Below are 27,228 nucleotides of genomic sequence, written 5' to 3'. Positions count from 1 at the left end.
TAGGGTGAGTGGGGAAGATCGGGTGAGTGAAGAAGATAGGGTGAGTGGGGAAGATAGGGTGAGTGAAGAAGATAGGGTGAGTGGGGAAGATAGGGTGAGAGAAGACAGGGTGAGAAAGATAGGGTGAGTGGGGAAGATAGGGTGAGAGAATACAGGGTGAGGAAGATAGGGTGAGGAAGATAGGGTGAGAGAAGACAGGGTGAGAGAGGAAGATAGGGTGAGTGGGAAAGATAGGGTGAGTGGGGAAGATAGGGTGAGGGAAGACAGGGTGAGGAAGATAGGGTGAGTGGGGAAGATAGGGTGAGAGAAGATAGGGTGAGAGAAGACAGGGTGAGTGAGGAAGATAGGGTGAGTGGGGAAGATAGGGTGAGAGAAGACAGGGTGAGTGAGGAAGATAGGGTGAGTGGGGAAGATAGGGTGAGTGAAGAAGATAGGGTGATAGAAGACAGGGTGAGTGAAGAAGATAGGGTGATAGAAGACAGGGTGAGTGAGGAAGATAGGGTGAGTGGGGAAGATAGGGTGAGTGAAGAAGATAGGGTGAGAGAAGACAGGGTGAGTGAGGAAGATAGGGTGAGTGGGGAAGATAGGGTGAGTGAAGAAGATAGGGTGAGAGAAGACAGGGTGAGTGAGGAAGATAGGGTGAGGAAGATAGGGTGAGTGAGGAAGATAGGGTGAGTGGGGAAGATAGGATGAGTGAAGAAGATAGGGTGAGTGAGGAAGATAGGGTGAGTGAGGAAGATAGGGTGAGTGAGGAAGATAGGGTGAGTGAAGAAGATAGGGTGAGTGAGGAAGAGAGGGTGAGTGAGGAAGATAGGGTGAGTGGGGAAGGGTGAGTGAAGACAGGGTGAGTGAGGAAGATAGGGTGAGTGTGGAAGATAGGGTGAGTGAAGATAGGGTGATAGAAGACAGGGTGAGTGAGGAAGATAGGGTGAGTGAAGAAGATAGGGTGAGTGAAGAAGATAGGGTGAGTGAGGAAGATAGCGTGAGTGGGGAAGATAGGGTGAGTGAAGAAGATAGGGTGAGTGAGGAAGATAGGGTGAGTGGGGAAGATAGAGTGGGGAAGATAGGGTGAGTGAAGAAGATAGGGTGAGTGAGGAAGATAGGGTGAGTGGAGAAGATAGGGTGAGTGAAGAAGATAGGGTGAGTAAGATAGGGTGAGTGAGGAAGATAGGGTGAGTGGGGAAGATAGGGTGAGTGAAGAAGATAGGGTGAGTGAAGACTCATCACCCAGCAAAGTATCCTAATTTTCGTGTTATTTTTTACTAGGTTCCCAAGGTCAATTTCCTGTAAACATCTAAATGGTATTTCAAATATTGTAAACTAAGGTCATGTCCCAGACGGAAGGAAGACCCAGCCTCCACCACACCTTGTGTTGTGACCCACACGGAAGGAAGACCCAGCCTCCACCACACCTAGTGTTGTGACCCAGACGGAAGGAAGACCCAGCCTCCACCACACCTTGTCTTGTGACCCACACGGAAGGAAGACCCAGCCTCCACCACACCTTGTGTTGTGACCCAGACGGAAGGAAGACCCAGCCTCCACCACACCTTGTCTTGTGACCCACACGGAAGGAAGACCCAGCCTCCACCACACCTTGTGTTGTGACCCAGACGGAAGGAAGACCCAGCCTCAGCCACACCTTGTGTTCTGACCCACACGGAAGGAAGACCCAGCCTCCACCACACCTTGTCTTGTGACCCACACGGAAGGAAGACCCAGCCTCCACCACACCTTGTCTTGTGACCCACACGGAAGGAAGACCCAGCCTCCACCACACCTTGTCTTGTGACCCACACGGAAGGAAGACCCAGCCTCCACCACACCTTGTCTTGTGACCCACACGGAAGGAAGACCCAGCCTCCACCACACCTTGTCTTGTGACCCACACGGAAGGAAGACCCAGCCTCCACCACACCTTGTCTTGTGACCCACACGGAAGGAAGACCCAGCCTCCACCACACCTTGTCTTGTGACCCACACGGAAGGAAGACCCAGCCTCCACCACACCTTGTCTTGTGACCCACACGGAAGGAAGACCCAGCCTCCACCACACCTTGTCTTGTGACCCACACGGAAGGAAGACCCAGCCTCCACCACACCTTGTCTTATGACCCAGACGGAAGGAAGACCCAGCCTCCACCACACCTTGTGTTGTGACCCACACGGAAGGAAGACCCAGCCTCCACCACACCTTGTCTTGTGACCCACACGGAAGGAAGACCCAGCCTCCACCACACCTTGTCTTGTGACCCACACGGAAGGAAGACCCAGCCTCCACCACACCTTGTCTTGTGACCCACACGGAAGGAAGACCCAGCCTCCACCACACCTTGTCTTGTGACCCACACGGAAGGAAGACCCAGCCTCCACCACACCTTGTCTTGTGACCCACACGGAAGGAAGACCCAGCCTCCACCACACCTTGTCTTGTGACCCACACGGAAGGAAGACCCAGCCTCCACCACACCTTGTCTTGTGACCCAGACGGAAGGAAGACCCAGCCTCCACCACACCTTGTCTTGTGACCCACACGGAAGGAAGACCCAGCCTCCACCACACCTTGTCTTGTGACCCAGACGGAAGGAAGACCCAGCCTCCACCACACCTTGTCTTGTGACCCACACGGAAGGAAGACCCAGCCTCCACCACACCTTGTCTTGTGACCCACACGGAAGGAAGACCCAGCCTCCACCACACCTTGTGTTGTGACCCACACGGAAGGAAGACCCAGCCTCCACCACACCTTGTCTTGTGACCCAGACGGAAGGAAGACCCAGCCTCCACCACACCTTGTCTTGTGACCCACACGGAAGGAAGACCCAGCCTCCACCACACCTTGTGCTGTGACCCAGACGGAAGGAAGACCCAGCCTCCACCACACCTTGTCTTGTGACCCACACGGAAGGAAGACCCAGCCTCCACCACACCTTGTCTTGTGACCCAGACGGAAGGAAGACCCAGCCTCCACCACACCTTGTCTTGTGACCCACACGGAAGGAAGACCCAGCCTCCACCACACCTTGTGCTGTGACCCAGACGGAAGGAAGACCCAGCCTCCACCACACCTTGTCTTGTGACCCACGGAAGGAAGACCCAGGTCTTGTGATCCAGACGGAAGGAAGACCCAGCCTCCACCACACCTTGTCTTGTGACCCACACGGAAGGAAGACCCAGCCTCCACCACACCTTGTCTTGTGACCCAGAAGGAAGGAAGACCCAGCCTCCACCACACCTTGTCTTGTGACCTACACGGAAGGAAGACCCAGCCTCCACCACACCTTGTGCTGTGACCCAGACGGAAGGAAGACCCAGCCTCCACCACACCTTGTCTTGTGACCCACACGGAAGGAAGACCCAGCCTCCACCACACGGTCTTGTGACCTACACGGAAGGAAGACCCAGCCTCCACCACACCTTGTGCTGTGAAGGAAGACCCAGCCTCCTCCACACCTTGTCTTGTGACCCACACGGAAGGAAGACCCAGCCTCCACCACACCTTGTCTTGTGACTCCGCCACACCTTGTGCTGTGATCCAGACGGAAGGAAGACCCAGCCTCCACCACACCTTGTCTTGTGACCCACACGGAAGGAAGACCCAGCCTCCGCCACACCTTGTGCTGTGACCCAGACGGAAGGAAGACCCAGCCTCCACCACACCTTGTCTTGTGGCCCACACGGAAGGAAGACCTAGCCTCCGCCACACCTTGTGCTGTGACCCAGACGGAAGGAAGACCCAGCCTCCACCACACCTTGTGTTCTGACCCACACGGAAGGAAGACCCAGCCTCCACCACACCTTGTGTTGTGACCCACACGGAAGGAAGACCCAGCCTCCACCACACCTTGTCTTGTGACCCACACGGAAGGAAGACCCAGCCTCCACCACACCTTGTGTTGTGACCCACACGGAAGGAAGACCCAGCCTCCACCACACCTTGTGTTGTGACCCACACGGAAGGAAGACCCAGCCTCCACCACACCTTGTGTTGTGACCCACACGGAAGGAAGACCCAGCCTCCACCACACCTGTTGTGCCCACACGGAAGGAAAACCCAGCCTCCACCACACCTTGTTGTGACCCACACGGAAGGAAGACCCAGCCTCCACCACACCTTGTGTTGTGACCCACACGGAAGGAAGACCCAGCCTCCACCACACCTTGTGTTGTGACCCACACGGAAGGAAGACCCAGCCTCCACCACACCTTGTGTTGTGACCCACACGGAAGGAAGACCCAGCCTCCACCACACCTTGTGTTGTGACCCACACGGAAGGAAGACCCAGCCTCCACCACACTTTGTGTTGTGACCCACACGGAAGGAAGACCCAGCCTCTACCACACCTTGTGTTGTGACCCACATGGAAGACCCAGCCTCCATCACACCTTGTGTTGTGACCCACACGGGAAGACCCAGCCTCCAAGACCCAGCCTCCACCACACCTTGTGTTGTGACCCACACGGAAGGAAGACCCAGCCTCCACCACACCTTGTGTTGTGACCCACACGGACGGAAGGAAGACCCAGCCTCCACCACACCTTGTGTTATGTAGCTTGTGGCCCACACGGAAGGAAGACCCAGCCTCCGCCACACCTTGTGTTGTGACCCACACGGAAGGAAGAACCAGCCTCCACCACACCTTGTGTTGTGACCCACACGGAAGGAAGACCCAGCCTCCACAACACCTTGTGTTGTGACCCAAACGGAGGAAGACCCAGCCTCTACCACACCTTGTGTTGTGACCCACACGGAAGGAAGACCCAGCCTCCACCACACCTTGTGTTGTGACCCACACGGAAGGAAGACCCAGCCTCCACCACACCTTGTGTTGTGACCCACACGGAAGGAAGACCCAGCCTCCACCACACCTTGTCTTGTGACCCACACGGAAGGAAGACCCAGCCTCCACCACACCTTGTGTTGTGACCCACACGGAAGGAAGACCCAGCCTCTACCACACCTTGTGTTGTGACCCACACGGAAGACCCAGCCTCCACCACACCTTGTGTTGTGACTCACACGGAAGGAAGACCCAGCCTCCACCACACCTTGTCTTGTGACCCACACGCCTCCACCACACCTTGTGCTGTGAAGGAAGACCCAGCCTCCACCACACCTTGTGACCCACCACACCTTGTGACCCACACGGAAGGAAGACCCAGCCTCCACCACACCTTGTGTTGTGACCCACACGGAAGGAAGACCCAGCCTCCACCACACCTTGTGTTGTGACCCACACGGAAGGAAGACCCAGCCTCCACCACACCTTGTGTTGTGACCCACACGGAAGGAAGACCCAGCCTCCACCACACCTTGTGTTGTGACCCACACGGAAGGAAGACCCAGCCTCCACCACACCTTGTGTTGTGACCCACACGGAAGGAAGACCCAGCCTCCACCACACCGTGTTGTGACCCACACGGAAGGAAAACCCAGCCTCCACCACACCTTGCGTTGTGACCCACACGGAAGGAAGACCCAGCCTCCACCACACCTTGTGTTGTGACCCACACGGAAGGAAGACCCAGCCTCCACCACACCTTGTGTTGTGACCCACACGGAAGACCCAGCCTCCACCACACCTTGTGTTGTGACCCAGGAAGACCTCCACCACGCCTTGTGTTGTGACCCACACGGAAGGAAGACCCAGCCTCCACCACACCTTGTGCTGTGACCCACACGGAAGACCCAGCCTCTACCACACCTTGTGTTGTGACCCCACACGGAAGACCCAGCCTCCACCACACCTTGTGTTGTGACCCACACGGAAGGAAGACCCAGCCTCCACCACACCTTGTCTTGTGACCCACACGGAAGGAAGACCCAGCCTCCACCACACCTTGTGTTGTGACCCACACGGAAGGAAGACCCAGCCTCCAGCCACACCTTGTGTTGTGACCCACACGGAAGGAAGACCCAGCCTCCACCACACCTTGTGTTGTGACCCACACGGAAGGAAGACCCAGCCTCCACCACACCTTGTGTTGTGACCCACACGGAAGGAAGACCCAGCCTCCACCACACCTTGTGTTGTGACCCACACGGAAGGAAGACCCAGCCTCCACCACACCTTGTGTTGTGACCCACACGGAAGGAAGACCCAGCCTCCACCACACCTTGTGTTGTGACCCACACGGAAGGAAGACCCAGCCTCCACCACACCTTGTGTTGTGACCCACACGGAAGGAAGACCCAGCCTCCACCACACCTTGTGTTGTGACCCACACGGAAGGAAGACCCAGCCTCCACCACACTTTGTGTTGTGACCCACACGGAAGGAAGACCCAGCCTCTACCACACCTTGTGTTGTGACCCACATGGAAGACCCAGCCTCCATCACACCTTGTGTTGTGACCCACACGGAAGGAAGACCCAGCCTCCACCACACCTAGTGTTGTGACCCACACGGAAGACCCAGCCTCCACCACACCTTGTGTTGTGACTCACACGGAAGGAAGACCCAGCCTCCACCACACCTTGTGTTGTGACCCACACGGAAGGAAGACCCAGCATCAACCACACCTTGTGTTGTGACCCACACGGAAGACCCAGCCTCCACCACACCTTGTGTTATGACCCACACGGAAGACCTAGCCTCCACCACACCTTGTGTTGTGACCCACACGGAAGGAAGACCCAGCCTCCGCCACACCTTGTGTTGTGACCCACACGGAAGGAAGATCCAGCCTCCACCACACCTTGTGTTGTGACCCACACGGAAGGAAGACCCAGCCTCCACCACACCTTGTGTTGTGACCCACACGGAGGAAGACCCAGCCTCTACCACACCTTGTGTTGTGACCCACACGGAAGGAAGACCCAGCCTCCACCACACTTTGTGTTGTGACCCACACGGAAGGAAGACCCAGCCTCCACCACACCTTGTGTTGTGACCCACACGGAAGGAAGACCCAGCCTCCACCACACCTTGTGTTGTGACCCACACGGAAGGAAGACCCAGCCTCCACCACACCTTGTGTTGTGACCCACACGGAAGGAAGACCCAGCCTCCACCACACCTTGTGTTGTGACCCACACGGAAGGAAGACCCAGCCTCCACCACACCTTGTGTTGTGACCCACATGGAAGGAAGACCCAGCCTCTACCACACCTTGTGTTGTGACCCACACGGAAGACCCAGCCTCCACCACACCTTGTGCTGTGACCCACACGGAAGACCCAGCCTCCACCACACCTTGTGCTGTGACCCACACGGAAGACCCAGCCTCCACCACACCTTGTGTTGTGACCCACACGGAAAGAAGACCCAGCCTCCACCACACCTTGTGTTGTGACCCACACGGAAGGAAGACCCAGCCTCTACCACACCTTGTGTTGTGACCCCACACGGAAGACCCAGCCTCCACCACACCTTGTGTTGTGACCCACACGGAAGGAAGACCCAGCCTCCACCACACCTTGTCTTGTGACCCACACGGAAGGAAGACCCAGCCTCCACCACACCTTGTGTTGTGACCCACACGGAAGGAAGACCCAGCCTCCGCCACACCTTGTGTTGTGACCCACACGGAAGGAAGACCCAGCCTCCACCACACCTTGTGTTGTGACCCACACGGAAGGAAGACCCAGCCTCCACCATACCTTGTCTTGTGACCCACACGGAAGGAAGACCCAGCCTCCGCCACACCTTGTGTTGTGACCCACACGGAAGGAAAACCCAGCCTCCACCACACCTTGTGTTGTGACCCACACGGAAGGAAGACCCAGCCTCCACCACACCTTGTGTTGTGACCCACACGGAAGGAAGACCCAGCCTCCACCACACCTTGTGTTGTGACCCACACGGAAGACCCAGCCTCCACCACACCTTGTGTTGTGACCCACACGGAAGACCCAGCCTCCACCACGCCTTGTGTTGTGACCCACACGGAAGGAAGACCCAGCCTCCACCACACCTTGTGTTGTGACCCACACGGAAGGAAGACCCAGCCTCTACCACACCTTGTGTTGTGACCCCACACGGAAGACCCAGCCTCCACCACACCTTGTGTTGTGACCCACACGGAAGGAAGACCCAGCCTCCACCACACCTTGTCTTGTGACCCACACGGAAGGAAGACCCAGCCTCCACCACACCTTGTGTTGTGACCCACACGGAAGGAAGACCCAGCCTCCAGCACACCTTGTGTTGTGACCCACACGGAAGGAAGACCCAGCCTCCGCCACACCTTGTGTTGTGACCCACACGGAAGGAAAACCCAGCCTCCACCATACCTTGTGTTGTGACCCACACGGAAGGAAGACCCAGCCTCCACCACACCTTGTGCTGTGACCCACACGGAAGGAAGACCCAGCCTCCACCACACCTTATACTGTGTGACCCACACGGGTTTAGCCACTCACACATATAAATATAAGCATCTACGTCACAGATTTCGACTTGTGGGTCTCCAGAGGCATCGTATCTACGACCGCATTGAAATCTGTACCCACAACACACACACACACACACACACACTGATAGGTGTGTTTCAGTGTATCCACAGGGTACATACACCAATATGCTTCTCTCGGTGTACAAAGAAGTAGGGATCGGACGATATCTATACTCAGTTTTAGGTCGATACCCAAACTTTGGCACATCCCTGCATACAAGATACATAGCATTGTATGTATCTTCCTCCCCTCGTGTATGCAGGATATGCTTGTAGATGCTTCCCTGTATGTTTAGTGTACATTGAGGATATATACAGTGGCAGATCTGTTTCTCTGTGTATTGTATACGCAGAATACACTCACTGTAAGGTAACTTTTTTAGAGGGTATAGCTTATGTATAAGATACAAATACTGGTAGGTATTGTTGGTTAAGTGAGCGCTACTTACATTAACAGCACTTTCCTCTCCACCAGCGTCTTTATACTGTCTCTTCTTGTGATACTTACGTAGCTTGGGCGTAGAGTTGGTACTGCTATACACATCAGCAGTCTCTCCGAGCCCTGGATCTAAACCAATACACACACGCAGTGCACTAGAGAATGTAAAAAGTACAGAAGGCAAAGGACCCAGGAAAATAAGAAGATTAGTCGAAGAGCCAGGAACGAGTATGCACAGATAATGAGGGAGGCCCAGCGACAGTACGAAAACAACATAGTATCGAAAGTCAAGTCTGACCCGACAGACTCCGAGGTGTTCCTGTTCGCAGATGATGTGAAGTTAATGAGTATAATTAAATCAGATGAGGACCAGGCAGGACTACAAAGAGACCTGGACAGGCTGGACACGTGGTTCAGCAACTGGCTTCTCGAAGTCAACCCCGCCAAATGTAAAATTATGAAGATTGGGGAAGGGCAAAGAAGATCGCAGAGTATAGGCTAGGTAGCCAAAGACTGCAAACCTCACTCAAGGAGAAAAATCTTGGGGAGAATAACGCCGAGCACGTCACCGGAGGCACAAATCAACCAGATAACTGCTGCAGCATACGGGCGCCTGGCAAACCTGAGAATAGCGTTCCGATACCTTAGTAAGGAATCGTTCAAGACACTGTACACTGTGTACGTCAGACCCATACTGGAGTATGCAGCACCAGTTTGGAACCCACACCTGGTCAAGCACGCCAAGAAATTTGAGAAAGTGCGAAGGTTTGCAACAAGGTTAGTTCCGGAGCTAAGGGGAGTGTCCTACGAAGAAAGGTTAAGGGAAATCGGCCTGACGACACTGGAGTACAGGAGGGTTAGGGAAGACATAATAACGACATACAAAATACTGCGTGGACTAGATAAGGTGGACAGAAACAGGATGTTCCAGAGAGGGTACACAGAAACAAGGGGTCACAATTGGAAGCTGAAGACTCCGAAGAGTCACAGGGATGTTAGGAAGTATTTCTTCAGTCATAGAGTTGTCAGGAAGTGGAATAGTCTAGCAAGTGATGTAGTGGAGACAGGAACCATACATAGCTTTAAGACGAGGTAGGATAAAGCTCAAGGAGCAGAGAGAGTGAGGACCTAGTAGCGATCAATGAAGAGGCGGGGCCAGGAGCTGAGTATCGACCCCTCCAACCACAATTAGGTGAGTACAATTAGGCGAGTACATCATTTTTCCACCTAGTCTTGAATGTTTTTATTAAGAGTCCCTTTGTAACATTCTTTTAACACATGCTTGTAACACTAACCCATGTAACACACACACACACCTGGTCTTGGTGTGATCATACTAAGATTTACACCCGTGTAGACACACAACGTTCAGAAGAATATACAAAAGATTATCACAAATGACTTACTGTGTGGATACAGCCGTCTTCCACTCCTCTACGACCATCAACCTTACCTGCAATAACAAAAAACTATTCAACTGGCAGCCATTCATAAACACGAACATTAAGCACCTACAATAATAATAATAATGTTAAGGGTTACTAGCAGTAATAATAGTGGTAGTAACAGTAGTAGTGGTATAAACCACTGAAGAAATGTATAGAATACTGAGCCTTATATATCTTCAGTGTCTGACTCGCGTCAAGATTTATTTTAAAGCACGAAGACAGAATGACCATTTATTCTTATCACAATAACCCTCTTATACATGACGGACTGTGTCACAAAACTTGAGTGTTAGACCTAGAGTGTCACACCTCAAGTGTTAGATCTAGAGTTAAGCAAAAGGACACAATTGCAACTAATGTGGCATTTTTACTCTAGCAACGTTTCGCTCTCCAGGAACTTTATCAAGCCGTTACAAACAATACATGGACACAGAGAATATACATAGGCGTAGAGTGGTGTAGTACTAGTGGTAGTAGTAGTAGTAATATTAGTGGTAGTAGTAGTAGTAATACAATATGATAGAACAATCATTACTACTACTATTACTATTACCACTACCACTACTACTACTACTACTACTACTACTCCTATTACCACTACTACTACTATCACTACCACTACTACTACTATTATCACTACCACTACTACTATTATTACCACTAATACTACTACTACCACCACTAGTATAACACCTCACTATACGCCTATATATATATACCCTCTGTGTCCATGTATTGTTTATATCGGCTTGACAAAGCTGTTGGAGAGCGAAACGTTGCCACAATAAAATGTTACATTAGTTGCACTTATGTCCTTTTACTTTACATATTGGCGGTAATTCTCCCAATATTAATAAATCTAGAATGTTTGATCTAGAGTGTTAGACCTAGAGTGTTAGACCTAGAGAGTTAGACCAAGAGTGTTAGACCTAGAGTGTTAGACCTAGAGTGTTAGACCTAGAGAGTTAGACCAAGAGTGTTAGACCTAGAGTGTTAGACCTAGAGTGTTAGACCTAGAGAGTTAGACCAAGAGTGTTAGACCTAGAGTGTTAGACCTAGAGTGTTAGACCTAGAGAGTTAGACCAAGAGTGTTAGACCTAGAGTGTTAGACCTAGAGTTAGACCAAGAGTTTTAGACCAAGAGTGTCAGACCTAGAGAGTTAGACCAAGAGTGTTAGACCTAGAGTGTCAGACCTAGAGAGTCAAACTATGAGAGGACAACGCCTGACACAAATGCAGGTGGGGTGTATCATGTACACAACAAAGCAGGTGGGTTGTATCATGTATACAACAAAGCAGGTGGGGTGTATCATGTACACAACAAAGCAGGTGGGTTGTATCATGTATACAACAGAGCAGGTGGGGTGTATCATGTATACAACAGAGCAGGTGGGGTGTATCATGTATACAACAAAGCAGGTGGGTTGTATCATGTATACAACAAAGCAGGTGGGGTGTATCATGTATACAACAAAGCAGGTGGGGTGTATCATGTACACAACAAAGCAGGTGGGTTGTATCATGTATACAACAAAGCAGGTGGGGTGTATCATGTATATCATGTATACAACAGAGCAGGTGGGGTGTATCATGTATACAACAAAGCAGGTGGGGTGTATCATGTATACAACAAAGCAGGTGGGGTGTATCATGTATACAACAAAGCAGGTGGGGTGTATCATGTATACAACAAAGCAGGTGGGGTGTATCATGTATACAACAAAGCAGGTGGGGTGTATCATGTACAGAACAGAGCAAGTGGGGTGTATCATGTATACAACAAAGCAGGTGGGGTGTATCATGTATAGAACAAAGCAGGTGGGGTGTATCATGTATACAACAGAGCAGGTGGGGTGTATCATGTATACAACTAAGCAGGTGGGGTGTATCATGTATACAACTAAGCAGGTGGGGTGTATCATGTATACAACAAAGCAGGTGGGGTGTATCATGTACACAACAAAGCAGGTGGGTTGTATCATGTATACAACAGAGCAATCATGTATACAACAAAGCAGGGGTTGTATCATGTATACAACAAAGCAGGTGGGGTGTATCATGTATACAACAAAGCAGGTGGGGTGTATCATGTATACAACAGAGCAGGTGGGGTGTATCATGTATACAACTAAGCAGGTGGGGTGTATCATGTATACAACTAAGCAGGTGGGGTGTATCATGTATACAACAAAGCAGGTGGGGTGTATCATGTGGGGTGTATCATGTATACAACAAAGAGCAGGTCGGGTGTGTATCATGTATACAACAAAGCAGGTGGGGTGTATCATGTATACAACAAAGCAGGTGGGGTGTATCATGTATACAACAAAGCAGGTGGGGTGTATCATGTATACAACAAAGCAGGTGGGGTGTATCATATATAGAACAAAGCAGGTGGGTTGTATCATGTATACAACAAAGCAGGTGGGGTGTATCATGTATACAACAAAGCAGGTGGGGTGTATCATGTATACAACAAAGCAGGTGGGGTGTATCATGTATAGAACAAAGCAGGTGGGGTGTATCATGTACAGAACAGAGCAAGTGGGGTGTATCATGTATACAACAGAGCAGGTTGGGTGTATCATGTACACAACAAAGCAGGTGGGGTGTATCATGTACACAACAGAGCAGGTGGGGTGTATCATGTACACAACAAAGCAGGTGGGGTGTATCATGTACACAACAAAGCAGGTGGGGTGTATCATGTACACAACAGAGCAGGTGGGGTGTATCATGTACACAACAAAGCAGGTGGGGGTGTATCACGTACACAACAAAGCAGGTGGGGTGTATCACGTACACAACAAAGCAGGTGGGGTGTATCACGTACACAACAAAGCAGGTGGGGTGTATCACGTACACAACAAAGCAGGTGGGGTGTATCACGTACACAACAAAGCAGGTGGGGTGTATCACGTACACAACAAAGCAGGTGGGGTGTATCACGTACACAACAAAGCAGGTGGGGTGTATCATGTATACAACAAAGTACACAACAAAGCAGGTGGGGTGTATCACGTACACAACAAAGCAGGTGGGGTGTATCACGTACACAACAAAGCAGGTGGGGTGTATCACGTACACAACAAAGCAGGTGGGGTGTATCACGTACACAACAAAGCAGGTGGGGTGTATCACGTACACAACAAAGCAGGTGGGGTGTATCATGTACACAACAAAGCAGGTGGGGTGTATCATGTACACAACAAAGCAGATGGGGTGTATCATGTACACAACAAAGCAGGTGGGGTGTATCACGTACACAACAAAGCAGGTGGGGTGTATCACGTACACAACAAAGCAGGTGGGGTGTATCACGTACACAACAAAGCAGGTGGGGTGTATCATGTACACAACAAAGCAGGTGGGGTGTATCACGTACACAAAGCAGGTGGGGTGTATCACGTACACAACAAAGCAGGTGGGGTGTATCACGTACACAACAAAGCAGGTGGGGTGTATCACGTACACAACAAAGCAGGTGGGGTGTATCACGTACACAACAAAGCAGGTGGGGTGTATCACGTACACAACAAAGCAGGTGGGGTGTATCATGTACACAACAAAGCAGGTGGGGTGTATCACGTACACAACAAAGCAGGTGGGGGTGTATCACGTACACAACAAAGCAGGTGGGGTGTATCATGTACACAACAGAGCAGGTGGGGTGTATCATGTACACAACAAAGCAGGTCGGGTGTATCACGTACACAACAAAGCAGGTGGGGTGTATCATGTACACAACAGAGCAGGTGGGGTGTATCATGTACACAACAAAGCAGGTCGGGTGTATCACGTACACAACAAAGCAGGTGGGGTGTATCATGTACACAACAAAGCAGGTGGGGTGTATCATGTACACAACAAAGCAGGTCGGGTGTATCACGTACACAACAAAGCAGGTGGGGTGTATCATGTACACAACAAAGCAGGTCGGGTGTATCACGTACACAACAAAGCAGGTGGGGTGTATCATGTACACAACAAAGCAGGTCGGGTGTATCACGTACACAACAAAGCAGGTGGGGTGTATCATGTACACAACAAAGCAGGTCGGGTGTATCACGTACACAACAAAGCAGGTCGGGTGTATCACGTACACAACAAAGCAGGTGGGGTGTATCATGTACACAACAAAGCAGGTCGGGTGTATCACGTACACAACAAAGCAGGTGGGGTGTATCATGTACACATAATACATGGTTATAAGTCAGCGTCCACCATGGAATGTGAATCTCATGCAAGACGACACATAATGTGACTTGACACCCAGCAATATCATTCTCTCTGGCTGTGTCCCAATAAAGAACTTGTGTCGTGGGTACCCACAACACAGGCATATGAAAGACACTTAGAATGGCCTGGTAGTCCGAGAGGTTCTTCCCGTCTAACATGGAAGTCTTCAAATTTGCTAAATACTAGCACAAAAATGGTATTCAGTGTTCTATGTAATAAAATATCCCCTTCCCCCCACAGTCCCACGAGAATAAGAGGTAGATAAACAACCCATAACGACCAAGAGGAAGGGCAAGAAGCGTAGACTCGACCCCTGCACCGCCTAAAAGATGAGTACATACCATACATTAAAGATGAGTACATACCATACATTAAAGATGAGTACATACCATACATTAAAGATGAGTACATACCATACATTAAAGATGAGTACATACCATACATTAAAGATGAGTACATACCATACATTAAAGATGAGTACATACCATACATTACAGCAAAAATCACTGAAATAAACAACAGATACAATGATATGGTTAATATAGCACATCGCTTAGAAACATGACATTGATAATATTAAAGCGACCTCTAGAATATCCCAGAGGTCGCTATAGATCAACCTTGCAAGATGATCTTCAACTCATACAACTGAACAGTAATAAGAAGAGCACAAACTTCCTCTTGTAAGATTATCAACTCATTTAACTGGATAATAATAAGAGTATAAACTTGCTCTTGCGTCTCCACGAGGCACACAGTAACAATTAAATAAGTGTTGATCCACAACAGTTCATCGACTATAATAGTTACATTATAAGGTATTACATTTTAACTGTGGCACTACATTGGAACCCTTCCTCCAACCAATACCACCAGTGAGTTATTGAAACAGGTAAGTGAACATGATAGTGGGATCCATTGAAAAGTTCTTCCTCGTGTATAAGTTCCTTGGCACCTTGGAATAGAGCAAGATGTCTTTCCTGCTGACGTAGTCAAATGACAAGTGAAGCGCACTGCTGCTATTGGTCATCACCTCCACTTCACTTTTTACACTTCCTTATCTCTTACTCGCATCATTATCCTTATTGTGTTCTCTAAATAACAGGTCATCCGACATTATCGCAAAATGTTTTACATGTGCCATCCATTCTATAAAAGGGTCATCTTGTGCGTTTCATCCAATGATCCTTATGCTTCTTTATATATCCGAGCAGTTGCAATTTGTCACCACTGAACAGCATGTTATTTTCTGTTGATATCTGCCGAGAGGCGACTTTCATGTTTATTTTGGTATCATGACTCACGAAGTCGTAATAACACGATTACAAACAAACCACAGTACGGGAGAGTTGTTAAACTCCAGGCCAGTGCGTTAGCCACTGGACCAGCTGCTTACAGTAAGATTCATTCAACGAGGTCTATTTATACACCAAAGGGAGGTTAGTATGGGCCCCACTGTGACCACAAATGCAAGTTTTTTTTTTCAGATGAATCTCCCGCCAGCGTGGCTGTGGCGAACTCTAGCTCTAGTCCCCACAATCACGCTTGAGGGAGATTCATCTTAGCCAGCTGGCCCAGTGGCTTACACATTGGCCTGGAGTTTTACGACTCACTCGCCATGGGTTCTAACCCCACCCGTACTGTGGTTTATTTTGATATTGTCCCCAAAGCATAAGCTGTGGCTAGCGTTTTTGTCTATCTGCTACGGTGATAAGAAACAGTAGAGGCACCAGGATCGTACCTTGGGGTACTGAACTTTATACTTTGCTAAAGCTACATTTTGCTTGGTTTACTACCTTCTTCTATTCGTTACAAAAAATTAACAATTCTTCTACTTTTTTTTCCATTACACCTATCGCATCTGTCAAATACTTTAACGAAGGCCGTGTAGACTACTACTGGTGTTTTGGGGTTCTCAGTACTTTTGTCATAATTACCGAGCAGCCGTGAAAAGCATAACCTTCCCGCTCTAAATCCACGCTGACCTGTGTTGCATAGGTTACCCTTTTCCATAAAATTAATAATTTTGGCGTCTCACAACCCTTTCAAAAACTTTCATGTTATGTGATATTAGTGCTGCTGTTGTTGTCAGGGTTCTAATGCCTTTGTGCAGAGAAACTATGCACTTTTTCAGGCTTTGGAGACTTCACGTATTATCTAATGAATACAGAGTGCGCGTGCTATTGGTACTCTGCCATTCGTTATAGATAAAGAGTTCCATGAATCAGGCCTTGGTGGTGAATGGCCCACACAGGTTTAGTGCTTTATATACACAAAACCTAATTACCTTCCACACTTCCCTGGGATAATATATATATATATATATATATATATATATATATATATATATATATATATATATATATATATATATATATATATATATAATTCTGTAGGGGAAGGAAGGCTGGGTAGCGGTCGTCCTCGAAAAGGTTGGAAGGGGTAAGGGAGGTTTTGTGGGCGAGGGGCTTGGACTTCCAGCAGGTGTGCGTGAGCGTGTTCGATAAAAGTGAATGGAGACGAATGGTATTTGGGACCTGACGAGCTGTTGGAGTGTGAGCAGGATAATATTTAGTGAAGGGATTCAGGGAAACCGGTTATTTTTACATAGCTGGACTTGAGTCCTGGAAATGGGAAGCACAATGTCTGCACTCTAAAGGAGGGGTTTGGGATATTAGCAGTTTGGAGGGATATGTTGTGTATCTTTATACGTATATGCTTCTAAACTGTTGTGTTCTGAGCACCTCTGCAAAAACAGTGATTATGTGTGAGGTGAAATTGTTGAATGATTTAAGTATTTTCTTTTTGGGGATTTTCTTTCTTTTTGGGTCACCCTGCCTCGGTGGGAGACAGCCGACTAAAATGCCGGGAGCAAGGGGCTAGTAACACCTTCTCCAGTATAGATTACTAAATTTAAAAAGTGAAACTTTTGTTTTTCTTTCTGGCCACCCTGCCTCGGTGGGATACAGCCGGTTAGTTGAAAAAAAATTTATATATATATATATATATATATATATATATATATATATATATATATATATATATATTATTGCAACCACGAACGAATGGTATTCAGCAATAACAAGACTGCGACTAGCCAAGGACTCGAGTCCTTGGCTATGTTTTTTTTTATTTTATTAACACAGCCGATTCCCACCAAGGCAGAGTGGCCCGAAAAAGAAAAAACTTTCATCATTCACTCCATCACCAGAGGGGTGCTTTACACTACAGTTTATAAAACTGCAACATTTTATATGTATATGTATATATATATATATATATATATATATATATATATATATATATATATATATATATATATATATATATATATATATACAAAATAACCACGGGGGGAGTAGAATGACAGCTCTAGGCCTTTCGTGTTGCAATCAACACATCAGGAGCTTGCAAAATTGCAGAAAAGAGGATGTCCAAGCAAGTACGTTCCCACAGGACCGTCTTCACTGGAGTTGAACTGATTAAGCCGTGTGTAGTTGATTACAAGTTTGAGTTTGAGGGGAAATACTATACTAAAAAAAAAAAAAGGAATGACGATGGGTAATCCGTTGTCCCCCTTATTGAGCAATCTGTATATGGAATTTTTCAAGGCTAGACTGTTCAAAGATATCCTGCCATGTAGAGCTAAATGGTTCAGATATGTGGATGACATCTTGTGTCTTTGGCCAAATGATATGACTCTTGACATTTTTACCAAGACTTAAAGCTTTATTCCCGTCTATTAAATTCACCGTGGAGAAAAAGGCGGACTGTAAACTTTCATTCTTAGAAGTGTTGATACACCGGGGTGATAGAAAGTTTAAGTTTACAGTATATAGGAAGGCCACCAATGTGTGCTCAAACCTTCATTACTATTCCAACCATGAGAGCCTATAGAGTTTTTGAGAGTCTATAGAGTGTGCAGTCTTGAGTTCCTAGATGAAGAAATGGGAAAATATTTGACGCTGGCATGAAACTGCAGTATCCTAAGATGTTTATGGGATCTGCCTGGCTGGCAGCTAAGAAAACTTATTATAGGACAGAACCTAGGATAACACCTCAGACCAAGAATGTGCTGGTCCTCCCATACAACGAGAATTTATCTATCCTACCGAATGCTCTTAGAAGATTTAATATACAAGTAGTATTTAAAAATTACCAGACAGTTAGAAGCATCTTGATTAAGAATGCACCCCAACAACGTGTCGGTGGTGTCTGCAGTGTTGGTTGCAATGGTTGCAATCTCTCCTATTTGGGACAAACGGGAAAATCATTGGAGGTGAGAATTTCCCAGCACCGTTATTCGATACGTATAGGACAGGAGTCGAACGCGATTTTCAACCACATTAGAGCTTATAATAACCAGGCAATTGGTGGGAAGCAAGAGTCATCTGCCCTTGTTCCTCCTGGCTTGAAAGGAATATTGTAGAATCGGCAATTATTAAGCATGATAGGCAGTCGTTTTACAATATCAGTGACGGGCTGTTCAAATTAGATACGTTTTTAGTTTAGACAATAGTACACAGTCTAAACCTGGGCTCTTATGTGAATGCATTAGACTGTCTTAAACGTAGTGCCACACTGAGGAATTAGGACCTATTTTCCCTGCAGTTTCTGAAGGTTGAACCAGAGTTTGCCTCAGAATTGTGTGTTGAATATCTTTGGCCGTCTTGTTATTGCAGATGCCTCCCTCTTTAAATTAGTTTATTTTAATGAGCCCCATTTCCTTTACACAGCTTTTATAAGTCTCCCCTATAAACATTACCGTTTTCTCGTAACTTTAAAGGGACACATTGTCCCGTGAGAGGCTACCTTATAATTGCCAGTGGCTTCTACATCACTGACAATATATTTATGTACGTAAAGCTATTGATGTCATAGCGGAATATGACCGAATTTTTTATTATTGCCACGTTAATTTCGTTTAGGCTATTACAATATCATTTCTGGTAGGATCTTTCTAATGCTATAGTATTCATCCTTCTGGCTGTGGGCACTGTTGTGCCTGAGGGCACTTCTTGTACTCTCCTCTCTCCCTCCCTCAATCACTCCAGTGAAGACGGTCCTGTGAGAACGTACTTGCTTGGACATCCTCCTATTTTCTGCAATTTTGCAAGCTCCTGATGTGTTAATTGCAACGCAAAAGACCTAGAGCTATCATTCTACTCGCCTATCGTTGTTGTGTGTGTGTATATATATATATATATATATATATATATATATATATATATATATATATATATATATATATATATATATATATATTCGATGGTTTTTTTACCCCCTCAGCCGGGCTTGGGGCCAGAATTCTTTGTTCTCTAACTGGTTAATCAGCCTGCTGCAGGCACTTGAAAGCAGTTTACTCTTGAAAACCTCTACTGTCAGCACAACTCACATCAATGTCGGTAAACACACACTCGACAAATTATTGAGCACAGTGGAAGCCATGATGAGGGCATTTGAAATCCTGGTGAGTATAAACTTGTGTATAATGTAAGCATGTATTAATATGCTCAGGGAAAAGTGCGAAGCCATCAGGAGCATATTCGTATGCTCCTGCAGGCGAGCCATCATACCCAGCTGCTTGGCTATTGGAGAGGCTTCTCTGAGCATCCCGAATTTCTGTATACATCACATATATAAAGTCATGAGCAGGTAACATTCGCAGGCAAAGAAACTATTCTTGCTGTGTGAGTCACTGAGGCAGTACATATCAGAATAAAGCTGCTCCCACGAGAGCAGAATTGCTCACAAAAGAGTAGAGATGGTCCTACGAGAGTAGAGATGGTCCTACGAGAGTAGAGATGGTCCTACGAGAGTAGAGATGGTCCTACGAGAGCAGAGATGGTCCTACGAGAGCAGAGATGGTGCTACGAGAGTAGAGGTGATCCCATACTCGTAAAGGTGATCTCAAACGAGTAGAGGTGATCTCATATAAGTACAGGTCATCCCACGCTGGTAGAGGTGGTCCCACAGGAGTCAAGGTGATCTCTTAAAAATAGAAATGATTCCACAGGAGTGAAACTGAAGCCAGAGGAGTATGGATAGAGGAAGAAAAGTGAGGTTCAAGCCACAGGAGCCTCCACTACACATGATCACTGGAGCCTCCACTACACTACATGATCACTGGAGCATCCACTACACATGATCATCACTGGAGCCTCCACTACGCTACATGATCAACACTGGAGCCTCCACTACGCTACATGATCATTACTGGAGCCTCCACTACGCTACATGATCAACACTGGAGCCTCCACTACACTACATGATCAACACTGGAGCCGCCACTACACTACATGATCATCACTGGAGCCTCCACTACGCTACATGATCATCACTGGAGCCTCCACTACGCTACATGATCAACACTGGAGCCTCCACTACACTACATGATCAACACTGGAGCCGCCACTACACTACATGATCATCACTGGAGCCTCCACTACGCTACATGATCATCACTGGAGCCTCCACTACGCTACATGATCAACACTGGAGCCTCCACTACACTACATGATCAACACTGGAGCCGCCACTACACTACATGATCATCACTGGAGCCTCCACTACGCTACATGATCATCACTGGAGCCTCCACTACGCTACATGATCAACACTGGAGCCTCCACTACGCTACATGATCAACACTGGAGCCTCCACTACGCTACATGATCAACACTGGAGCCTCCACTACGCTACATGATCAACACTGGAGCCTCCACTACGCTACATGATCAACACTGGAGCCTCCACTACGCTACATGATCAACACTGGAGCCTCCACTACGCTACATGATCAACACTGGAGCCTCCACTACGCTACATGATCAACACTGGAGCCTCCACTACACTACATGATCAACACTGGAGCCTCCACTACACATCATCAACATTGGAGCCTCCACTACGCTACATGATCAACACTGGAGCCTCCACTACACTACATGATCAACACTGCAGCCTCCACTACGCTACATGATCAACACTGAAGCCTCCACTACGCTACATGATCAACACTGGAGCCTCCACTACATTACATGATCAACACTGGAGCCTCCACTATACTACGTGATCATCACTGGAGCCTCCACTACACTACATGATCCAACCGGAACCTCCACCACACTTTATGATCAACACCGGAGCCTCCACTATACTACGTGATCATCACTGGAGACTCCACTACACCACATGATCAACACTGGAGCCTCCACTACGCTACATGACCAACACTGGAGCCTCCACTACGCTACATGATCAACACTGGAGCCTCCACTACACTACATGATCAACACTGGAGCCTCCACTACACTACATGATCCAACCGGAACCTCCACCACACTATATGATCAACACCGGAGCCTCCACTATACTACATGATCATCACTGGAGCCTCCACTACGCTACATGATCAACACTGGAGCCTCCACTACACTACATGATCAACACTGGAGCCTCCACTACGCTACATGATCAACACTGGAGCCTCCACTACACTACATGATCATCACTGGAACCTCCACTACGCTACATAATCAACACTGGAGCCTCCACTACACTACATGATCAACACTGGAGCCTCCACTACGCTACATGATCAACACTGGAGCCTCCTCTACACTACATGATCAACACTGGATCCTCCACTACGCTACATGATCAACACTGGAGCCTCCACTACGCGTCATGATCAACACTGGAGCCTCCACTACGCGTCATGATCAACACTGGAGCCTCCACTACACTACATGATCATCACTGGAGCCTCCACTACGCGTCATGGTCAACACTGGAGCCTCCACTACACTACATGATCATCACTGGAGCCTCCACTACGCTACCTAATCAACACTGGAGCCTCCACTACACTACATGATCACTGGAGCCTCCACTACGCTACATGATCAACACTGGAGCCTCCACTAAACATGATCATCACTGGAGCCTCCACTACGCTACATGATCAACACTGGAGCCTCCACTACACTACATGATCAACACTGGAGCCTCCACTACGCTACATGATCAACACTGGAGCCTCCACTACGCTACATGATCAACACTGGAGCCTCCACTACGCTACATGATCAACACTGGTGCCTCCGCTACACTACATGATCAACACTGGAGCCTCCACTACGCTACATGATCATCACTGGAGCCTCCACTACACTACATGATCATCACTGGAGCCTCCACTACACATGATCATCAATGGAGCCTACACTACGCTACATGATCATCACTGGAGCCTGCACTACACGATCATCACTGGAGCCTGCACTACACGATCATCACTGGAGCCTCCGCTACACTACATGATCAACACTGGAGCCTCCACTACGCTACATGATCATCACTGGAGCCTCCACTACACTACATGATCATCACTGGAGCCTCCACTACACATGATCATCAATGGAGCCTACACTACGCTACATGATCATCACTGGAGCCTGCACTACACGATCATCACTGGAGCCTCCACTACGCTACATGATCATCACTGGAGCCTCCACTACGCTACATGATCAACACTGGAGCCTCCACTACACTACATGATCATCACTGGAGCCTCCACTACGCTACATGATCAACACTGGAGCCTCCACTACACTACATGATCACTGGAGCCTCCACTACACTACATGATCATCACTGGAGTCTCCACTACACTACATGATCACTGGAGCCTCCACTACGCTACCTAATCAACACTGGAGCCTCCACTACACTACATGATCATCAATGGAGCCTCCACTACGCTACATGATCAACATTGGAGCCTCCACTACACTACATGATCATCACTGGAGCCTCCACTACGCTACATGATCAACACTGGAGCCTCCACTACACTACATGATCATCACTGGAGTCTCCACTACACATGATCATCACTGGAGCCTCCACTACGCTACATGAACATTGGAGCCTCCACTACATGATCAACACTGGAGCCTCCACTACGCTACATGATCAACACTGGAGCCTCCACTACACTACATGATCATCACTGGAGCCTCCATTACACTACATGATCAACACTAGAGCCTCCACTACACGATCATCACTGGAGCCTCCACTACGCTACATGATCAACACTGGAGCCTCCACTACACTACATGATCATCACTGGAGCCTCCACTACACTACATGATCACTGGAGCCTCCACTACACTACATGATCATCACTGGAGCCTCCACTACGCTACCTAATCAACACTGGAGCCTCCACTACACTACATGATCATCACTGGAGCCTTCACTACGCTACATGATCAACACCGGAGCCTCCACTACACTACATGATCATCACTGGAGCCTACACTACGCTACATGATCAACACTGGAGTCTCCAGATACTAATGCCGGAAAAAAAATCCCCCCCCAGTACCAACAATACCACCAGTCCGATAACATTCTTCTTTGCAAATATACAGGGTCTAAAGCCAGCAACAAACAACAAAATACCTTTCATCCGTGGACTGCTTGCAGAGGCAAAGGCAATGTTCGCGGCTTTCACTGAGACCCACATAAAGGATCACTTGGACAACGAAATATGGATCCCAGGTTACAACCTATACAGATGTGACAGAGTGAACAGGCAAAAGGGGGGGGTTGGCCTGTACATTGCAGAGTCACTTGTTTGCACAGAACTGGTAAATGCCTCAAATGATGTAGTGGAAGTTTTAGCAGTAAAGGTCGAGAACCAAAACCTAGTCATTGTGATAGTCTACAAGCCTCCGGATGCAACATCCCAGCAATTCCAGGAACAGCTGTTAAAAATTGACCACTGTCTGGAAAACCTTCCAGCTCCTGCACCCAACATCTTGCTCCTGGGGGATTTCAACTTAAGGCACCTAAAATGGAGGAATATAGCAAATAATATTGTTGCAGTAATAACACCAGGAGGCAGCTCTGATGAAAACTCACACTCACGCGAGCTTTTAAATCTCTGCACAAAATTCAATTTAAACCAGCAAATAATAGAGCCTACTAGACTGGAGAATACACTAGACCTCATCTTCACTAACAATGATGATCTGATAAGAAATATCACAATATCAAAAACAATATACTCAGATCACAACATAATTGAGGTTCAGTCATGTATGCGCGGAGCCCCAGACCGACATAATGAGATTAGTCACGAGGGAGCATTCACCAAATTCAACTTCAATAACAAAAACATAAAGTGGGACCAAGTAAACCAAGTCCTAACCGATATAAGCTGGGAAGATATACTAAGCAACACAGACCCCAACTTATGCCTAGAACAGATTAACTCGGTGGCACTCGATGTATGCACAAGGCTTATTCCTCTAAGAAAAAGGAGGAGTAGATGTAAAACAGAAAGAGACAGGCGCTCCCTTTACAGGCGACGGAAAAGAATAACAGAGCGGCTAAAAGAGGTCAATATATCTGAAATGCGTAGGGAGACACTGGTCAGAGAAATAGCAAGCATCGAACTTAAGCTAAAAGAATCCTTTAGGAGTCAGGAATCGCGGGAAGAACTAAAAGCCATAAATGAAATCGAAAGAAACCCAAAGTATTTCTTCTCCTATGCCAAATCAAAATCGAGAACAACGTCCAGTATTGGGCCCCTACTTAAACAAGATGGGTCCTACACAGATGACAGCAAGGAAATGAGTGAGCTACTCAAGTCCCAATATGACTCAGTTTTTAGCAAGCCGCTAACCAGACTGAGAGTCGAAGATCAAAATGAATTTTTTATGAGAGAGCCACAAAATTTGATTAACACAAGCCTATCCGATGTTATCCTGACGCCAAATGACTTCGAACAGGCGATAAATGACATGCCCATGCACTCTGCCCCAGGGCCAGACTCATGGAACTCTGTGTTCATCAAGAACTGCAAGAAGCCCCTATCACGCGCCTTTTCCATTCTATGGAGAGGGAGCATGGACACGGGGGTCGTCCCACAGTTACTAAAAACAACAGACATAGCCCCACTCCACAAAGGGGGCAGTAAAGCAACAGCAAAGAACTACAGACCAATAGCACTAACATCCCATATCATAAAAATCTTTGAAAGGGTCCTAAGAAGCAAGATCACCACACATCTAGAAACCCATCAGTTACACAACCCAGGGCAACATGGGTTTAGAACAGGTCGCTCCTGTCTGTCTCAACTATTGGACCACTACGACAAGGTCCTAAATGCACTAGAAGACAAAAAGAATGCAGATGTAATATATACAGACTTTGCAAAAGCCTTCGACAAGTGTGACCATGGCGTAATAGCGCACAAAATGCGTGCTAAAGGAATAACAGGAAAAGTCGGTCGATGGATCTATAATTTCCTCACTAACAGAACACAGAGAGTAGTCGTCAACAGAGTAAAGTCCGAGGCAGCTACGGTGAAAAGCTCTGTTCCACAAGGCACAGTACTCGCTCCCATCTTGTCTTCCTTTGCAGATGACACCCGAATCTGCATGACAGTGTCTTCCATTGCAGACACTGCAAAGCTCCAGGCAGACATCAACCAAATCTTTCAGTGGGCTGCAGAAAACAATATGAAGTTCAACGATGAGAAATTTCAATTACTCAGATATGGTAAACATGAGGAAATTAAATCTTCATCAGAGTACAAAACAAATTCTGGCCACAAAATAGAGCGAAACACCAACGTCAAAGACCTGGGAGTGATCATGTCGGAGGATCTCACCTTCAAGGACCATAACATTGTATCAATCGCATCTGCTAGAAAAATGACAGGATGGATAATGAGAACCTTCAAAACTAGGGAGGCCAAGCCCATGATGACACTCTTCAGGTCACTTGTTCTATCTAGGCTGGAATATTGCTGCACACTAACAGCACCTTTCAAGGCAGGTGAAATTGCCGACCTAGAAAATGTACAGAGAACTTTCACGGCGCGCATAACGGAGATAAAACACCTCAATTATTGGGAGCGCTTGAGGTTCCTAAACCTGTATTCCCTGGAACGCAGGAGGGAGAGATACATGATTATATACACCTGGAAAATCCTAGAGGGACTAGTACCGAACTTGCACACGAAAATCACTCACTACGAAAGCAAAAGACTTGGCAGACGATGCACCATCCCCCCAATGAAAAGCAGGGGTGTCACTAGCACGTTAAGAGACCATACAATAAGTGTCAGGGGCCCGAGACTGTTCAACTGCCTCCCAGCACACATAAGGGGGATTACCAACAGACCCCTGGCAGTCTTCAAGCTGGCACTGGACAAGCACCTAAAGTCAGTTCCGGATCAGCCGGGCTGTGCCTCGTATGTTGGTTTGCGTGCAGCCAGCAGCAACAGCCTGGTTGATCAGGCTCTGATCCACCAGGAGGCCTGGTCTCAGACCGGGCCGCGGGGGCGTTGACCCCCGGAACTCTCTCCAGGTAAACTCCACTACACTACATGATCATCACTGGAGCCTCCACTACGCTACATGATCATCACTGGAGCCTCCACTACACGATCACTGGAGCCTCCACTACGCTACATGATCAACACTGGAGCCTCCACTACGCTACCTAATCAACACTGGAGCCTCCACTACACATGATCATCACTGGAGCCTCCACTACGCTACATGATGAACACTATAGTCTCCACTACACTACATGATCATCACTGGAGCCTCCACTACGCTACATGATCAACACTGGAGCCTCCACTACGCTACATGATCAACACTGGAGCCTCCAC

Source organism: Cherax quadricarinatus, chromosome 54 (assembly GCF_038502225.1).
Source record: "Cherax quadricarinatus isolate ZL_2023a chromosome 54, ASM3850222v1, whole genome shotgun sequence".
In the NCBI taxonomy this organism is placed as follows: Eukaryota; Metazoa; Arthropoda; class Malacostraca; order Decapoda; family Parastacidae; genus Cherax; species Cherax quadricarinatus.
This window is presented reverse-complemented; position numbering follows the sequence as displayed.